Genomic DNA, 21,483 nt, shown 5'->3' on the forward strand with positions numbered 1-21,483 from the left:
GTGCATACTACCTATCTTGATCTAGCCTAGGGTTTTGACACAATTCCCAACCCAGGTATCCCCAGCTGGGGATTAACCCTTATGTCACTAGATGGTTAACCACTTGGCTGACAGACAAAACACATACTGTGAAAGTTGGTGAATCAACTTCTACCAGCAGAGCTGTCACCATTGGCATACACCAAGGATCTGTGCTTGGCCCGTTAATATTTGAAATTTATTTGTCACCACTCCAGGCTAATGTATACTGCCTTATGCTTACCATGTTTGCTGATTATTGCATTGTGGATGCAATTATTAAGTCAACCAATGATGTTGAAATATTACAGGATGGGCTAACAAAGACAAATGTTTGCTGCCAAAACCACACAGTCTACAAATAAATGCAAAAATGTGTCATTATTTTTGCCTTTGGCAAAGTGGGATCCCCTGGTAATTACAGTATTGAAACACTCCCTCTATGCTCAAACCCAGTGGTGCCATACCTGGGGACACACATAAATAGCAATCTGAACTTTGACTACCAAGTTTCCTTAGTGGTATGGAAAGGCTACGTCATGCATCTCATAAGTCAGGTTATCCTATCCAGATATGAGGAAGTTATAACAACACTGTACTCGAACCTCATCAGAAAACTAATAGAGTATAATGCTCCCTTTTGAATGTAATTCGCCAGACACCTGCAGCAGCTGGAGAGACCACAAGGGTTTCTCATCAAGAAAATACAGGGCCTACAAACCATGTCATGATGTATGTGGATAGATTGAAAGCCCTGTCACTGTAATCTGTATCATATAAGATGAGGTGTCTTGTGCCTGGCTTACAGGCCAGTCTCTGACTCTGCCCTAATGAGAATACTGCACATCTGCAAATCAGCTATAGCTGATCAAATCAGCAGAGTCTGTTGAGAGGAAGAATATAATGGCAGTGTCCCACATGCTGGTGTAAAATGCTCTTTCTAATGTCAAGCAAGTGCATGCACACACGCACTTCAATTGACTGGGGTGGGAATAGAACCTATACCTATCTAAGTACATCAACTGGAAAACTCTGTATTTAATGCAAGCACCAAGCATAAATCTGACTTGGAGAGTGCCAGGCAACTCATTACAGGTGATTACATCAGCGGTGTCTGGTGAAGAGAAGATGATAATAGCAGTATCCCACATGCTGGTGTAAAATGCTCTCTCTAATGTCAAGCAAGTGCACAAATACACAGGCACTCCAGTTGACTGCAGTGAGATTAGAACCACTAGTTATCTAAGTAAATAAACTAGAGAACTCTGTATTTTACCCAAAGTGGCATGGCACAAGTCTGACTTTTTCAAGGCTGCAGGACAACTTATAGTAGATGACATCAGCAATGGGTGCTGGAGAGAAGATGTTGGGAGGCCTGCATGAAATAGATGTGTAGGCATGTCCATGTGTGAAAATATTGGTAATGCATGGGATTGGAGTGGTGTCTGCAGGATGAATAGTAATGTTTTTTGACTAGACAGATACACACACACACACAAACTAGTTAACTGCTGTCAGAACAGAACCACTACCTTTCTAAGTACACAAACTAGAAAACTCTGTAGCCAAGGCAAGTGCAACAGCACAAGTCTGACTGGAAAGTGTAAAACAACACTTTATAAGGGATGACACCTGCAGTGTCTGGAGAGGAGAAGATGGTAATAACAGTGCTCCACATGATCGTGTCAAATGCTCTCTCTCTCTAATGTCAAGCAAGTGCACAAACAGACACACACACACACCAGTTGACTGCAGTGAGATTAGAATCTTACCCTTCTAAGTACACAGTTTAGAGAACTCTGTATTTTACGCAAGCACCATGGCACAAATCTGGCTTTTACAAAGCTGCAGGACAATGTATAATGGATGGCATCAGCAGTGATGTCAGGCAGAAGATGTTTGGAGGCCTGCAAGGAATGGATGTGTAGGCATTTGCAAGTGTCAAAATATTAGCTATCCATGGGATTGGAGTGGTAACTGCAGGATACACCCTTATGCTCCTTTGGCTAGACAGACACACACACACACACACACACACACACACACACACACACACACACACACACACACACACACACACACACACACACACACACCTTCCAGTTAACTGCAGTGAAAGCAGAAAAGCAGGACCCCTGCCTTTCTAAGTACACAGACTAGAGAACTCTGTATTTTATGCAAGCACCATAACACAAATCTGACTTTTACCAGGCTGTTGGACAACTTGTAGTGGATGACATCAGCAGTGGATGCTGGAGAGAAGATGTTTAGAGGCCAGCATGAAATGGATAGCTAGCCATGTCCAACTGTCAAGATATTACAATTCTGCATGTTACCAGATTGATGAGTGTGCAATGCGTAGTATTCATTTGGTGTGTTTCCATTGTGCAGATATACTTTAAGAGACAGCTTTATAAACTATATGCAAACAGGTGTCCACAGTACAAGTACTGGAAAATCTGAATGCATATCGTCGTTGTAAAGATATGCATGGTATATAAGACAACATTTGTTATTTATGTAGTGTAGTTGATATATTTGTTAACAAGTACTGAGAGACCAAGTTTGCAGTGCATAGGGGGAGGTAAAATATGACTGCATTGTAAATATGTCTCTTTTTGTTAGATAATAACTTTATTTTGTTTGTGTTTCCACATGTAGTTTCATGGCACGAGCACTAAATGAATAGTAATCAGAAGTAATACATGCTATTGTTCAGATTGCATAGCATACCACTGAGCAGTGGGTTTGCCCAATGATTGGCTAAGTGGCTGTGCATGTGAGATACACATTACTACCACTTTCCCTGTTTGCAAATAGTTAAGCATTGTGCAAATGCAAGCCTCATTGCTAAACTTCTGAGAGTTCTCAGTACTGAGGGTAGGAAACACACCTGCTGCCTAGCTAACTCTGTGGCAGCAGCTGTAAATGCATTGACACATTTGTTTTTGAGCTCAGATGATATAGGGTTCAAATCCAGGTATATGTAATACTTTTAATTAAGTAGTGATAATGCAATGAAAGTGTTCTTTTTACTATATTCACTATGTGTTACTGTGTGTTCATGAAGCACAGCAGATATAAGTAGCATTGCACAGAAGTAACCACACCACAGAAGAGCTGTTCACCATCATTTGGCATTACTGCTCAATACCAAATTCTGTGCAAACATACAGACCATGAACTGAAGGGTTCCATCGTTTTTTGTCAATTACGTGTGTTGTGGGTGATTTTATTTTTTGACCAGATTATATTTGTTAAAGTGGGGTAGATGGAAAAGTGGTGAAATGGAGGGCAAGCAGAGGGATTAACAAAGGGAAAGCAATATAATAATGTGCAGGAGGGAAGTTGGACAGAGCCATACCTATCCCTTTCTTCAACAGTGTAAAATGAAAATATGTACAGAATATTAACTGAATTTGGACTGTCACTTCCACAAAGAGGAGTGACAACAATGCAATCATGTTGTATAGCCAATTGGACCAAATCAAGTGTGTCAAGACGACATTGGTAAAAAATGGAGAGCAGTGTTTGGGATATTTTATTGTGGGACAGGTGCCCATTTTTTAACTTCAGTAAGAGAAGAATGCTGGGTAAGGGATGTTTGTATTTGCGGGCTAGGTAAGCTGAAAGCAAATGCAAACAAGCAAGACAAGACACAGAAACAGTGAGGGACACAAACGTTTGGGGGACACCATAATTGGGGTGAGGGGGGAGACAACACAAGCCCATGCTCATTAAACATGGGGACAGTAAGACTCTAGTCCTCACCCACAGGACTGTCATCTCCATCCCCTTACTTTGATGACTGCTGGAGTGCTTGACATCTCCTCCTATGGACCATGAGGAATAGCAGCCTCATGTGGTGCACAACCCTATGCATCAGCCCTGGCATCTCTTGCCTGGTGATAATATCCTCCACCAATACTCCCCGAGGGTACCACAGCACCAGCTGCTGGGGTAGTGCTACTTGAGAGTGCAGATAGTGCAGGGGCAGTAGAGGCAGTATTGCCAGGTTGGGTCCCAGATGTTCTGGGCATCAGTGCTGGAGCCGGTGGAGTGGAGCCAGACTGAGTCACTGGAGTTGGACTACCTTCCTGAGCTGTAAAGCATTTAGTGATTTGTTACAGATGGATGACATGGAGACATTCTGACAACACATAATAGAAAATAAAAAAAGAGAGATAATGGCTGGGGTGAGAGAAAAAAGGAATACAATTAGTACCATCATATGTGACATAAAATGCATTATCACAATAATACAGCTAGTTTATCTGAAGTTTTACATGTAAGCATACTTCCTAACAACTGCAAACTATAAGTAGGGATTATTCAAAGTAATCATTGCAATGTGCAGGTATTTTACATATTCTTGGTCCAATTATACATATTACAGTTAACAGCAGGGCATTTATGCTTCCTTTGTAGAACTTAATTTATGTAATATTATTAAAGATTTGCAGTATTGTAGAATTGTTATTCGTGGTATGTGAACCCGCAATCTCCGAGTATAATATTACATTTGACTCCTAAAGTTGGTTTGTGCTACAGACTGATGCATGCATACTTGATTTTACAGTTAGGATGTGCATGCTTACTTTGCTACTACTGTACAGAAAAGAAAAACATTTTCTTTAAAATTTTAAAGCTATAATAATACTTTTCTTGTGCTGCATAAATACCACTTAATTCCCTTAGTCTCTCTAGATGATCAGCATAGGCCTGTCTATTCACAGCTATTTCAGAATTTACTATGACAGAAAAGAAAAGAACATTATGCATACCAGTCTTGCCTATATTTAGCTTTCTAAGTATTGTAAATTCTCTTTATTAGCATACTTACACAACTGTGGGATGTTGCTAGTCTGAAAGTCATCCAACACTGAGTGTATCCCTCTGAGATCACCGTGCACTGACCCAGCAATCAAGGAGCCTCAATCCTCACCACTAACACCAGTGAGGGGCAGCCATATAGGGAAATGATAATAAATACACAAACAGTAAAGTACAATTTCCCTTAAGAGTCACAGTCAGTCAGAGGCTGATTTCTCCCTTTTTCTCCAGGTCTCCAATAATACTCCCCACTGGCACAGGTATAGGGTCCAGATCTCAGCCTAGTGGACAGTCTAAAACCTGCAGCACCATCTCTGTCCAACCAGTGCTTCATGTCCCTGCCCAAGCAGCTGACACACAGACACTTTGAGATAAGAGTTATATACAACCACACAGACACTCCTGAGGAAGGCTGGCACAGGTTCTCCAGTTGTGCCCCTTTTACCCAGACTATACGGTAGTACCACTTGCCACCACCCACTAATATTTATCAGCTACTAAACGGCCTTTATGAAAGGGTGTCCAATTGTACTGTGCAGTATTATTATCCAAATGGTAAGTGTGACTGAACAGCAAGGCTATTAGAGTGGCTTTGTACAATATCACTAAATATATGCAATGTTCTCTTAGAGCTTAAATTATCTCTACACAAAACAGCTACAGTTGAAAGGTTTAAAAATATTTAATAATAAATAATAAAAACACAGGAGAATAATTTTTACTACACAGTGCTAGTCAAGAGTTCAGAGATCACAGAGAAATACTTAAAATAATACAGTAGAAAAGTTCAGACACCAATACAGAAAAAAGACTAATCTAATCTTCCTATTTCCTAGCTATATCTAAGAGAAAACACAGTTCTAAAATAGAGCAAGACAGTGCTGGTGATGTTGGATGTTCGCAAGACAAATGCAAAATGGCCTCATTCTTTCTGTCTTAAAATTGATAACACAGTCATTTCAGATTACATCATTTATTTCTGGTTCCCAGGCTAAAAGATACTCAGAGCTTAATAGCCCTTTTGATCTTGCAGCTGGTCAGGAAGCCAGAGCAGTAAAATAAATTATACAAATTCAAAACTATAGGCAGAATGCCTCCCTCTAGACATCTCGTCTCCAAGTTTTAGATCAACAAATTTCACAATGCTTGACTTATCAGCTTTCTTACAGCAGAGTGCACTGTTGTTACATTTTTTTCAGTTCAACATCCAATACAGTTTTTTCACATTTAAGAGAGCAAGCCTGTGGCTTACATTAATATTTACAAATGACATTTTTGTTTTGGCACAAACAAAATCTGCTTGTTACTCTCCTTGTTTTGCAAACAACCTTGCTTTGTATGTGATTGAAACATAAAAACTGATAACAAAAACACAAAACCCAAACAAGAAAAAAACAAAACCAGAGGTAGTCAAGATATGAAATACTGTCATGGTCTATTTAACACTAAGTGCACTAAATGCACACTCATAAAACAACTCAGACCACTTCCTCAAAAACATCTAAATTTATTCAACACACATATTCCATAAACTAAGCTTAGTTGTTTTTGAGGAAATGGTCTGAGTTGTTTTATGAGTGTGCATTTAGTGCACTTAGTGATAAATAGACTGTGGCAGGCTTTCATACCATGGCTACCTTTGGTTTTGTATTTTTTCTTGTCTGTGATTATAATATGTTGCAACCACATAATTCCTTTTTTATATATATTTGAATATCTTGACTAACTTTTTTGTTTTTGTTTCTCCAGTAGGAAATATTGAAATACTACATTGTATATGTTATATCTCAGCAGGACTTTTATTTATGTGATACTCATGTGTATTATCCTCCTTTTGTGTTTTATGTCACCTAAGGCTATGGCATCCAGGTGTCCCAATCCCTGCAAATCCTCCTTCAGTGACCTTAAGAAATAAGTCATTGTGGAAGCATTAAGGCAACATGGTGCCCTTCTGTTTGAGAGGAGATGTGGGGATATGTCTAGCAGAATGCAAATTTGGAAGCAGATAGTGGCAGATGTGAATGCAGTAGGTCACCAGAGCAGGATGATCAGGTGTGCCATAGAACCACTGACATGATTTCATTGGCCAGGAAGAGAACAGCTGCAGTGGCCCATGAATGAATGGCTACCAGGGGGCCTGCTACAGAGCCACCCCTAACACCAAATGAAAAGTTCATTTCCAATGTCTGGTATCCAGGCAGCTCAGTGGAAAGTGCACAACAGCATGTCATTGATGTTAGTGCTGCCATTTCAGGGAAGACAAGTATGTTTCAGTTGGCGATTTCAGGTAGGCTTACCTATCTCATTTGTTAAATACTTCTTCTATAATAAAATATTGACAGCAATACTTAAATTCTGTTTAGCATACATTTTTTGGGGAGGGCAGGATAGTTGTACATGGATACAGTCAGCAACACATTCTGGATCATTACACATGGGCCTGGGGTGGACGTGCCATTCATGTTCTTGTTAAAAGTATCATTAATGGACACATAAAGGGCAGAAAGCTTTAACCCCATGTGTTACTATTGACTGTGATTGCGATGATGGTGTCCTTATGTTTTGCTTAAGTTCTTCCAGGGCCATCCTCCATAGAGAGCCTACAATCATCTGGACATGGTAAGCCAAACATTTTTTCTGTCAGTACTGATGAGCAGTTCAAAGAAATATTTGTTTTATCCATATGTGTGATGTGGGTGTCAGGACTGTTGTATGTATTTCTGTATTGACTGTAATAATGGCACCACTATTAGCTTGTTAGCATATATTGGACTATAGTAGTGTAGGTATAAATTTATTTCCCATGTTTGTTGCTTATTATCACAGGTGATCCTAACAGTGGAAGTGTAGAACACTTATGACCTGATGTCAGATTATTAGAAGACTCTGATGATGATGGTGGCCAGAGAGGTGCAGTCGGGAGGGGGGGGCAGAGGTTGAATGCGACATTGAGGTTGACATTCAGCCATCCCCTCTATTTCCGTCAGACACAGCCAGTTCATCTATGCCAACTCATTCCAGTAAGCCCTCAGATATTGGAAAGGTGGAGGGTGAGACACTCATTCAGAGTAGTGTGGTTACTATAGCTTCAGTGTATATTGACTCCGGCCATAGCCAAAGTGTGGGTGAGGTGCCACTCAGGAATGTTGTTAGGGGTGCTTGGAGGAGGCCTGTTGTCCATCCTCTGCCTGATCCAAATGTGTCTTCCTGTGCCACTCAATGTATGTTTAGGGCTGTCATGGAGGTGCAGGCATTTTCCAATAGGTCCTCCAGAAAAATGCTTAGGGTTGTAGATGTGGCACAGGCTGACATGTGTGACTGCCTCTACCATGTTGCTGATTTAATGGATTGGATGAATGACACATTGGAATGGGCGGTGTCTGTGATGGAACTTCTGATGAGAGGGGGATGGCATCTACATTGGTGTAGGTTATCCACATCATCTGATGTTAGCCAACATGGCCATGCCTGATCAAACTGCTATAGCAGCACTATTTCCACTGCTCCATCAGTGGTTGAGGTGTCCACACCCAGGCATGCCAGGCCATGTGGTCATGGCCCTGGGCATCTTCATGAAGAGAGCTCATTCAGCATACATCAGTCACTTTCAGATAGCAGCAGAGCATCTGACAGTGGGTGTGGACATGCCAGTGCAATTCCTGGCAGAGCCTGTTTTCATGGTTGTGTACGACAACGATGAACTTCCACCTCTACCATGCATGGCTCACACCTGTCTGACATACCAAAATGTACAGCTAGAACAGAGCTTGGCTGTGCCCTTGCAGACACTCACACATGAATTTCACCTGGAAGGCCCATACAGAAACACACACAAGAGTTGCAAGGTTCAGCCATGAGGCGTAACGCTTACTCTGACTCAGTGGTCATTTGTTACTTTATCCAAATGTCTTTCTGTTTGTCTTTCTTATTCACATGCACTCACTTTTGTCAGCCCAGGCTTCCTAACCCCCCCCTCCCACATACACACACACACACACACACACACACACACACACACACACACACACACAAAACACTTTGTGCAAGTGATGATAACTGTGCCATATCCTTGTTTTCTATCTTTAGAATTCAGGGATACACAAGCTTTGCATCTGATACTCAGGGTGCATCACTAACTTAGTGCTTAGTATATCTGTGTTTGTGATGTTGTTTTGCTAATTGTACTTTTGATATATTTTGGTCTTACAATGTTAGGCAGTTGGTAGAATCAAAACAGTTTTTGCAGCAGTATTTTTAAGAATCTTCTGAAGGTTATGAAGTCTGAGACTGAAATGTGTCTCATTACTTTCTAACTTCTCTCTTTAATGATTTTCTATGACAAAAGTATGAGGCCAAACTGAGGACATTTGGTGATCACCAATACTTTTGATGCCTGAGGCCTATTACTTGATACAGGACACATGTATTCACATATGTTTCTACTGTCACATGTTACAGTTATTGCTCTACAAATCACGCACCTTTTAATTACTTACTTACATTACCAAGTAACAACATGCAAGGCTATGCCATTCATTTTTATTATTAAACAATTCTGTTTTAACACTACATGTTCAAGAATTACCTTCTAAATCCAGCAGTTGCTACAGTTTTAGTTCAGGGCTGAGTCTGTCTAATGTTTGGAATATGCAGCCATTACATGGGTAGGTAAAGATTGTGAGTGTTGCCTGGCATCAATGTTACTATATGCATATGCATAGGATTAAGGTTTAAGCCCCATAGCTGGTGAGTGAGTGTGCTATGCATTGTCTCTTAGCCAATGCGAGGGCATATTGAACATGTTTACATCTGCCTACACTCAAAGCAGCTGCTAGTTCCCCCTATGACTCCTCACCTCTGTGTGGCTGTGGTGACCTTGCCATTGGGGGTGGGATGTGTGCCCCTTCCCCTTGATGACCCTGCTGAAGCTGTTTTCTCAGGATGATGTGTAACATGGCACATACAGTGAATATTTCAGTATATGTATGTGGATTGTACTGCAGGGCTCCCCCAGATGTACCTAGACGTTGGACCCATGACTGCAACAGCCCAAACACACCGTCTATGACATTTCTGGTTTGAGCTTCTACCTCATTATGGCATTCATCAGTGGGTGTGTGTGCATTTCTGATGGGCGTCATCAGCCATGGTTCCAGTGCATAACCTGCATCCCTCAGTAAATGACTCTGTAGGATATCACCCCTAGTTAACATCTGATACAGCTGGGAGGTGTGCCACATGTGTAAGTCATGGTAACTGCCTGGGTTGTCAGCACACACATTCAAGATGATCCTCTTAGCATTACACACAGCTTGGTGGTTAATGGAGTAGAATCTCTTTTCATTGATGTAGACCCTTCCCTGTTCCCTGTGTGGTGCCTTGATTTCTATATGTGTACAATTTATGGCACCCAGTATTTCAGGGTAGTGTACTACAGGGTAGAACCCCTGCATATTTGTGGCCCTGTCCTCAGGATTATGGGAAAATATATGTGGTCACTAGCATATTGGAGCATAGCATTCAGGAATTGATGGAGGATCCTAGATACTGATGCCTGTGACACCCCCAGCATGTCCCCTCTTGGTCTCTGAAAGGTTGCTGTAGCTAAAATTCTAAAGTTTTCATTTCATGGTTGCCTTTTGACTCAGTTTAAAATTCTAAAGTGCTGCACATACCTTTGTCTCCACCAGTATTGGATACCCTTGGTTTGCCCTGGGTCTGAGTGAATATGACAGAGGTTGCAGAGTTCTTCTTGTGTATCTCTATCCACCCTGAAGCACTCTAAAATTTCCACCTTGTGCAGGTTGTGATATGTTAACCAGGATCTGAAAACTCTTCTCCTTCTTGGCTGTGGTCTGTTAGCAGCAGCAGCATAGACTTCAGCACATACAAATGAATTACAGCAGTCCCTAACATTCTTTCTGTGTAGACTACATTCTATGTATTCCAATAAGTTTTGGAATTCACAGTGAAACCAACACTGTCTACATGATTGCTTTATAGCTTGTAGAATAGCTCATCTTTTTTAATTTCTCCAACTCTTTGGGGTTTTTAATACCGTGATGGGAATGGACCCCATTCCTAAGTCAAAGTATGATTAAAGTTCATGAAATTAGTATTGTTTGAATCTTTGATGTCAGACAAAAGTGCTAGCACCCACAATGTACCCTGTAGGGGCTCCTTCTGCAATTCGTATGGGTTACATGATTGGTAACATATCTAAATATGATTGTAAATTCCATTTTATAAGACCCATTGCTCCTACTACTACTGGAACTGTCTGGATCTTTCTTCCACATTGCTCTCATTTCTGTCTGTAGATCCTGATATTTTATGACTTTGTGTCTCTGTATGCAACACACTGTAGTCTCTGGGTATGGTGATTTCAATGATCAATACTACTGTTGTCTTCTTTTCGTGGACCACTATATCTGTTTTTCTAGCATCTATCTTTTGAACTGTTGGTAATGGGTGATCCCATGTAATGTAGACCTCATGATTTTCTATGATGCTTTGTAGCTCATGTTTCCAGTGTTTTTCAGCCACTTCAGTACCATGCTGTTTGCACAATCCCCAGTGCAACAGTCTTGCCACATTATTATGCCTTTCAGTATACAGTCCTTCTGCCATTAGTATGTCACAACCAGCAATGAGGTGTGTGACTGTTTCCAATTCGGTTTTACAAAACCTACATTTGTCTGTTTCTCCCACATGTTCAATGGACTTTGTAAACCAGCATGTACATAGCCCACTATCTTGGGCTGCCAATATTAGCCTTTCATCTCTTGGTTTGAATTCCCCTCTCCTTAACCATTCCTGCATTCGTTCCTAATCAATATGACATTCTTCCAGAAGTTTTCTATACTTGCAACTATATTTATGCATTTTCCACATTTCTTGCCTTCTCATCTGGTCCTTCACCTTATATTCTTTCTTTTGTTTTTTTGGCACATTCAGTTGCTGCCTGATTTTTATCTACTTCTGGTTTGATTTCCATTCTTGCTTGACACCAATATGCTTCTCCTAGATTAAGCAGAGAAGTAATTTTGGATTTATTCTCCTCATGTTTCAAAACTTCTCCTCATTTGTGTCTTGTGAGTTCAGCAAATATGTGTGCAGTCTTATGACTGCAGATCTATACATGTAATCAGTTTCAAGGAGGCCCATCCCTCCTTTGGAATGGGGAATATATAATTTTGGTATGCACTGATTTTTATATATCATTTGATGAGCATGAAGCATCCTTCTTGTTTTTCTGTCTAATCTATCCAACATGTTTTGGGGCCAGTCAATCTCTCCAAAACTATAAGTTAGGACAGGAAGAGCAAATTGGTTTATAACTTGGATTTTGTTCCTAAATATCAACGCTGTTTTCAGGATTAATTTAAGTCATCTAAAGTATTCCTTATTAAGTGTCTTTTGAATTTGTTCATGCGTTATTGTTGATCTTTCATCAATTCTCAAATATTTATACATTCCTTCTTGCTCAAGTTCTTTTATATCACATTCTTGTCCTAAAGTGATGTTTCCTTGGCGTTGCAGTTTTCCTGCTTTAAAGGTTGCTTTGGAACATTTCTCAAGTCCAAATGACATTCTCATGTCATCTGAAAAAGTTTTGACAACTTGCAGTTGTACTTTCAGTTCTTCCATCTTGGATTGATGAGCATACAATTCAGCTGCTTATGCTGTAATTAGCATGCTAAGTGTTTACCATGGTTGCGCGGCTCTACACATCATGTAGAGCCTCTTACTGAATACAAAACAGTGTGCTACTATTGCCAGGCACATGGTCTTAGCAGACCATGTAGGGTTTATTGAATCTGCCTGCATGTTTTAATTTCAAATTGCTTTTGACTGAATAGTATGTTGCTACTTTTGATGTGCAAGTCCAAGATTGCACAACAGTAAGGAAAGAAAGTTTGTTCTTTTCTCCAGTATGGTATGATTTTGGACTCGGTCTATTTAAGTACCAGGGTGCATGGAGACTGCATCACCCCAATGTGTTTGGAGGAGCAGGGGGGCCTGCCCCTGCAAAAATTGTTTTTCAACCATTTGGAGTGTCTTTGTTTTTAGACTAATATTTAATTATTTCACATTTGCTGTATTGAACGTGCAATGCAATGTAATAAACTCATATAGAAATATCTATATTACTGAATATTTATTGCAAATGTGTGTTTTGTTAACATAACTACAACTTTGAAAGCTGTAGTTTTATTAAAAGCACAGATGTTATTCAACAAAAAGGCTGAATGGTCAGAAAGGCAAGTCCGAGGTAAGGAAAAGCTGCCAGCTTGGTGGATCAGAAAATAAGGAACACAGAATGCCCAGAGGGCTCTTGAGATATGCAAGCATGCATTAAGCTTAACTATCGCTGTATGTGGTCTGCATGTGATATATCGTTATAAGCCAAGAAAAGTATATTAAACCATAAGAGAAAAAAGTCCTGAGATAGCAATAAAATGCAAGCTGCAGTCTGTCTTGGATAAGTGTATTTATATCTGCAAATTCATGCTTTTTGTTATGGTTATATTTATTTAGGGGACAATGATTCATAATTTAATAAAAAGGAATATCAAGAAACATTTTATTCTACTCCGTTTTCTTACCATTCATGGTTTCCTTTAAATAAGTCACATTAGCTTGTCTGTATGTATTGATAATAAAGAGCAACTTGATTTAAGTACATTTTTACTTTTCTTTTTTACCTGCTAAATCCACTCGCAAGTCTCCTTCTTTCTTTTTGCAGAATCCAGAACAATTTACAAGGGAAAGTAGGACCTCCATGGCACTGGCTGGTGCCAAAGACATTCATCTCATGCTGCAAAGGTGCGGAAAGGCAAAAGAGCCTTACAAACAGTATGGTAACCATTCTTTTTCTTTTTCTCACATAGTACATATGCAAAAAGGCAGTAACTATTAAAGGTGTGATACACTTTCACTGAAAAAAAAAACTAAAAGGCGTTTGTATTGAAAACAAGCATTCTCAGCATTTCAGTAATAAGAATAATATTTACTAAGTCCTAACTTGTATCAGGTACACAGCTGAATATTTATATTGAATGAAATAAGTATAAATAGAATTAGTAGTAGCAAAAAATAGTGTTTTTTCCATTTTAAATCTCACTAGTCTTTTTGTAAATAAGAATATTACGCAAAATTTAAGTAACATTAAGGAATAGAAATTGAAAATAATATCTTATCTCATGTTTTATTAAAGAACTATTATTTTTTTTTTTTAAGTGAGTGTGTGAGTGAATGCATATGTAAATATAGTGAATAATCTATACGACAAAGCCGGTGCATTCTTACTAGATGTGCGTAAAGACTGACATCATTGATTCTTCTATCCTTCTGCAATGACTAACAGACTATGGCATTCATTTGCACTCTCCCATTGGTTACTTAGCTGTCTTAGTTCTATGCCTCATATCAGATGGCCAGTATCATCCCAAAGGCCCTCTCAAATTATCTAGGTCGTTGGAGTACTCTCACTCAGGCTTTGTATACAAATACATATGATAACTATATGCCTAGCTGACTCATACAATTTCCAGTGGGCTCCACACTCTGCTACTCATTCAGTAATAATCCTAAATATAGCTCAAATCTCCAGTTTAGATTTTTAGGTATGAAATTATAGACAATAAAATCTGCTCTAAAGTCCAGTAGTTCCAGGACTAATGGAAGTTTAAAATAATTCATTTCTCTACTAGCTACAACAATTCAACAACCCCTCACAATTTCAGATCCTTTCAGAAGGCAATACTCCGTTAACTCTGACCTCTGTTAAATTGCTCATCCTGCACCTTGTTCAAGAGCTAAAGTTCAGTTGTCAAGTATGTTAAAAAATGCAAGCTTAGATTGCACTATGGGGCAAATATGCTTTTATTGCATCATCTTATCACTACAGCTAGATCGCTTCTACTTGCAGGCCTCATCTATGATTCAAATGTACTTTAATACAATCAATTGGCAAAACTTTAAAATGCCATCAGTAGGACTGTAAGGTCTACAGTAGAACAGACAACAAGAACTCATCATTGCATCTAACTCAAACTGCCTGGAGATCAACAAACATCAGAGTACTATTCTTTTAAGGGAGCATTTGCACAGTTCTGTACTCCCTAGAAAAAATAAATTGTCCTCTCTATGAGATGCCAGCTAAGATAATTTGCAGCATCTCATTTCTTGTGCTCCAGGAATGTATACATAGTCCAGTCTCCCTTGAAGAAAAGACACCACTGGGAATCATCTTTTTCAATTACTAGTAGGGAGCTTTTTAATGGACTATCACTGAGGTGACTCTCCAAAAGAATATCTCTTCAGAAAAGTACAGAGAAGCTACTATTACCAAAAGTGAGATTGTAGGTGCAATGTGGATGTCATAAGCCCCCTTCCCTATTAAATTATCACTTAGTTAGTCACTAACCAATGTCCTTTCAAACATCTAATCATTCACGATAATATGATGCAAGATCTAATTATCTCTATAAGTTGTTCACGTGACTCCTCATTGTATAGACAAAAGCAATGGAAAATGACATCTGTCACTGTCTGCCATTTGGTATATACCTATGCTCTTCCTGAACTGTATGAATATTTCCACTGAAACTGCATATCTGTAACATCCCTTCTGGAATGTTTCTCTTCAAATTTCATTTTAAAAGGGCTTTTCATGGCCAAACAATCCTGATTAAAAAAAATCAAACATGGCTGTAATAACTACTTCTGCACTCAAGAGTGAAAACAATGCAGACTCCAGGAAAGTTTTTAAGTATTACCAGTCCATATCAAAATACCAAACTCAGATCCATGCCTTGCTTCAGCAGAAGTAAACATTATGCCAGGATTGTATTTCTGACTTGAGGCCAAAAAAAGGATCTAAAGCAGATGTTACCTAAAAGTGTGATGGGCAGCATCTCAAAGCAAATCTCTTAATAGGAAGCCCAAGAGACAAACACCTTTAAAACAATTTGCTTAAGCATTTGACATATCACATCTGTCACGGAGAACTTCAAATATATTATGTTGTAAGGTCATTTTCTCTGCATTGTACTTTTACTAAATACTTTGCTAGTATTGTAGTAAAACACATACTTGAAAAATATTTGTTAGTATTAAAATTAATCTTTACTATATGTTATACAGCAATTCTTTTATTTTTTTATTATAGCCCAATTTAATGACTTTTCTGTGACCTTTTAAGATAAAATTAAACTATAATTACACTTTGTAGCGAAATATTTTTCTGTATTTTGGCAGTCAGAAAAGCAGTTTTGTAAAAGTTGTTTAAATGGGCTCTGAGGAAGTCTGCACATCTGCTGACCTCTGTTTATATACAAGTAAATTCCCCATGGCAGTGCATGTTGAAGTAATTATCTTAGTTTTGTGGTGTTTCTGTGTCTGCTGTTTGCTATAGTATGAAACAACATATGTTCTTAACTATTTATTATTCTGTTTATGTAAACTCTTTATCAGATGTTCGCAGTTGTAATCCTTGGCCTATGATCCTTTTCAGCTGTACCCTATTCAAAAAACTTTACTACAGATTTGTGTACAAAATACTTGGACCACAATTATGGCCTAAAAACTGACCATAAGCCATGTTTAATTTTACTCTGCAATTTTATATTAATTTTATATTAACTTTATATTCATTCCACATTTCATAATTTACAGGATTCTGTAGTAAAGAAAGCATTCAGGGAAAAAAAAACATTTGACATTCATAAACTTAAACAAAATAGTTCAATCTGACAGAAGCACATGCAAACATATTAGATATGGCTTGAATTCAGAAATATGTGAAAAAATGTATACAGTTCATAAAGTGACAGAAACTGGCAGAATGCTTTCTCTTAAAAGTGAAGAGTCATTAAACAGATTTCAGAAAAATTGCTTAGAGAATCAGTGAATCCCACTGGATACTCGTTGTTTTAGCAAGAAAAAAGCATGCTTGTTCACAGCTTAAAATCAGTGAACTGTGACTAAAATATACTAGCAGCCATTTCCTTTCTGCTTGTAAATCTGATTCTTAAAAAGCCATGGTTACTGAGGGGGAAAAGAAATAAAAGCAGGACTAATAAATATAACAGCAACAGCAATTATATGTGTGTGTGTGTGCGTGTGTGCGTGTGTGCGTGTGTGCGTGTGTGTGTGTGTGTGTGTGTGTGTGTGTGTGTGTGTGTGTGTGTGCGTGTGTGTGTGTGCATGTGTATAGACATTTTTAAATATTTACATGACTTATATTTTGGAATATTTCCTCCTCTAACATCAATTACAAATCCTAAATGAATAATAAAAGGAATATGAAACAACGTAGCATATAGCTTAATATGGCCCATTTTCTAGATTCAATGATGCCCACAAGTGTGGATAATGTCGTTCAGTGTGGATGATACAGGGAAATAATGGACCTTTCAGGAGGGAGTATGCCTGATATCAGGCCTTACAACACTCCTAGGCAGTCTTTTATTTCCTTATAATGCCCACCCTGTTGGGCATTATTGATTGCTTGTCAGTATTATTCCAAGACTGTACTATGCAGGGGAAGCTGGAATGCAGTGCAGAAATTAGAAATAGTGCATTGCAAATACAATTTATTTCATGCTGCATATGATACCTGATGTTGCATGATCTTGTAATGTAATGAATGATGAATCAATGCCAAACAGCAAATAGTGTGCAAATTTAAAATTAAGCAACGCTAAACATTGCACACCTCTGCTTACTAGGTGTAAGCAATGCGTAGCTCAGCTAAATAGATTTTCCCACTGGTATGCCTCTTTAACCCATGCCAAACTTAGCATTTTCAAAACCGTCCAATCATGGTAATGTGCAGGAAATCGGCCCTATTTAAACCCCACAGGCGGGAATACATCTCATAACTGGTTGCAGCTTCCTCCTGTAGGCACTATGGCCAGTGTTGGAGAAGGATTGCACTTCCGAGCACAGCAGTGGGGCATCCAGGAGTCCAAAGTCATGGCAGGACTCCTCATTAAAGACCATGAAGAGAGACTGCTGCAGGGCCAGTACCAGGGTTCCCAATATAAAGCGAAAGCCTGGGACCGTCTCACCTGTGACCTCACCAGTGCCACTGGCATCCCTCGAACTGGTGAGTAGGTCAGGCATCAGCTGTAGCCCACTATGCTGACCTGAAATGGAGGAAGAGGGAGCTCATGGATCCAAGAAGCTAGACAGACGGGTGATGTCCCAGCTGTGTGTAAGTATCATTCTACTACCTGTTTAATAATTGCCAGCTCATGTATATTATAGATAGGTATGGCTAAATATTCCTCTTATGTCTTTGACAGTGGCAGCAGAGTGAGCTATGAATCAGGTAGCCCATGCCTGTAGGCTGCAGAGGCTGCATCATCAGGCAGGTTAATAATAATCTTGCATGTACTGTCAAAAGAAATAAACCTAAAAGCAGTAGAAAGCTAATTGCTAGTATAAAACCTGTATTGTGTATGGGGTGTGCTGAATAAACCAGACAATATGGCAGGAAGTGTCTCATATAGGTTGTATGTAAATAAAAAAGAAACAGCCTGGTGATAAAGGTCTAACTCCCTGTCCCCCTGGCAAATCAATGGGATGATCCCAGATGTTTAGGCAGCAAATAATGACATACAACTGATTGTCAGACATCATAACTGTCAGAAATATATCTATAAGAACAAACCTGTCACTCTAGCAACTCACCAAGATGTTATGAGAGTAATATGCAAAGTGTGTCCCATCTCCATCCCCATGTTGTGAAGCTATGACCAGAGTGTGTGCAGTAACAGAGTGAGATGTATGTGCATAATAATAATGTGGAATCTGGTAATATGTGTGGCAACATTCAGGTAGTGTTAAACATTCCCTCCACAGGTCTGTCAGATATGAAAACTGTGCCTAGAATTAAAGATTGAAATCCTGGACTGGTACTGTTTAGTCTGGTATTGTATGGCAATTGTTAGTGTTGCAGTTTCTTTGAATAATAAGGTATTACTCATCACTGTCATCCACACTGTGCTACATAATAAAACTGTCTAGGAAACCCTGTATAAGAGTGTTGTAATTACAAGGTCAGATTGTAAAACCATGGGAGACTTATAGATAGAAATCAGAGAAGAGATACACAGCAATATCTATATAGCACACTCAACTGTGATGTACACTGTTTTATTTTAGCAGACACAGCCATGGTTCGAATCCTGGGAGTGGTAGTAAGCTGTATACAGAATCATACCCCTCAAATGTACAGATTTGTCCAGAATGTACAGGTAATTGGTCCATATCCACTGCCTTTTACCCTGTAGCCCTGGGAAATCAGTGTGATGATCTCTGACATTTAGGCAGCATTTAATGACATATAACTGACTGTCAGACCTGTAAATATTCAGAAAATGTATATGAAAACAAACCTGTCATTGTAGCAACTCACCAAAGGTTTATGAGGGCAATAGTCAAAATATGTCCCAGTTTCACCTGCAAGTTGTCATGACTTGCCCAGAGTGTGTGCAATAAGAGAGTGAGAGGTGTGTGCATAACATCAACCTGGAATCTTGGAAAATGTGTAAAACAGTCAGGTCGTGTTAACAAAAATTACCTCCACAGGTATACCAGGTAAGATGTGCATACTGCAGGTAAAACACAGTTCACATATATAGCTGTCTACAAACATACCACTGTCCAAACTAAGGCCACAGGGTAGTGTAATAATACCTGTAAGGTACAGATTACAGCACTAAGAAAGTATTGAGAACTACAGGGATATACAAATTGTTAACTGACATCTTTCTCCCCTCCTCCCACCATATCTGCAGCAATAATCTAAATGCACAACTCAATGGGTATGTGCACAATTAAATCTACTGTTGGGACATATGTCCTATTGTTTGATAAATATTGAAATTTGTTTCTATGCATGTCATCATCTTCTTTTGGCTGTTCCCGTTAGGAGTCGCCACAGTGGATCATCTGTTTCCATTTCTTCCTGTCCTCTGCATCTTGCTCTTTCACACCAACCACCTGCATGTCCTCTCTCACCAGATACATAAACCTTATCTTAGACCTTCCTCTTTTCCTGTTACCTGATAGCTTCATCCTTAGCATGTTTTCCCAATATACTCAGCATCCCTACTCAGCGCATGTCCAAACCAACGTAATCTTACCTCTCTGGCTTTGTCTCCAAACCTTCCTACCTAGGCTGACCCTCTAATATACTTATTCCTAATCCTGTCTCCCCTCGTCACACCCAGTAAAAATCTTACCATCTTTAACTCTGCTGCATCCAGCTCAAACTCGTGCCTTTTTGTCAATGCCACCATCTCCAACCCATAAAACATAGCTGCTCTCACTACCCTCTTGTAGACCTTCTCTTTCACTCTTACTGGCACCCGTCTGTCACAAATCAATCCGGACACTTTTCTCCACCCATTCCACCCTGCTTGTACTCTCTTCTTCACCTCTCTTCCACACTCACCATTATTCTGAACTATTGATCCCAAGTATTTAAACTCATCCACCTTTGCCACCTCTACTCCTTGCATCCTCACCATTCCTCTATCCTCCCTCTCATTCACACACATATATTCTGTCTTGGTCCTGCTGACTTTCATTCCTCTTCTCTCTAGAGCATATCTTCATCTCTCCAGGGTCTCCTCCACCTGTTTCCTGCTCTCACTACAGATCACAATGTCATCTGCAAACATCATAGTCCATGGGGACTCCTGTCTGATCTCATCTGTCAACCTGTCCATCACCACTGCAAATAAGAAAGGGCTCAGAGCTGATCCTTGATGTAATCCCACCTTCATCTTAAATGCATCCGGCACTCCCACTGCAGACATCACCACTGTCACACTACCCTTGTACATATCCTGTACCACTCTTACATACTTCTCTGACACTCCCGACTTCCTCATACAATACCACAACTCCTCTCTAGGCACCCTGTCATATGCTTTCTAAGTCTACAAAAAACACAATGCAACTCCTTCTGACCTTCTCTGTACTTCTCTATCAACACTCTCAGAGCAAGCATCGCATCTGTAGTGCTCTTTCCTGGCATGAAACCATACTGCTGATCATTAATCATCACGTCCCTTCCTAACCTAGCTTCCAATACTCTTTCCCATAACTTCATGCTGTGACTGATCAATTTAATCCCTCTGTAGTTACTACAGCTCTGCACACCACCCTTATTCTTAAAAAAATCGGTACCAAAACACTTTTTCTCCATTCCTCAGGCATCCCCTCACTTTCCAAAATTTCATTTGTTTCTATGCATGTGCCATGTTGAAATACTCCCAAATTGGTGGCATGCATGGTTCAGTATATGCATGTGTTCTGTTTGGTATGCAACTGTTCCATAGCCGGTGTTTTGAGTTAATGGGAATATCTATGCATGCTGTTATACCTAATCCTGGAATGTGTTGACTATTACTAACCCAATTATGTTTTAAAATTGAAATACCATAGCACTTTGGGAAGGCTGGTCACAGCAGACCCACCTCTCCCACCTCATCTGGCCATGGCACCAGGCACCAGCATGTCTGGGTCCACCCCATGATGTCCTCGTCTTCTGGTCCTTCACCACCTTTGGGTGGGACCACCTTAGTGGATGGGGCTCACGCCCATCTT

The sequence above is a fragment of the Protopterus annectens genome, chromosome 6.part0 (genome assembly GCF_019279795.1).
Source record: "Protopterus annectens isolate FY-2018-M chromosome 6.part0, PAN1.0, whole genome shotgun sequence".
Classification (NCBI taxonomy): Eukaryota; Metazoa; Chordata; order Ceratodontiformes; family Protopteridae; genus Protopterus; species Protopterus annectens.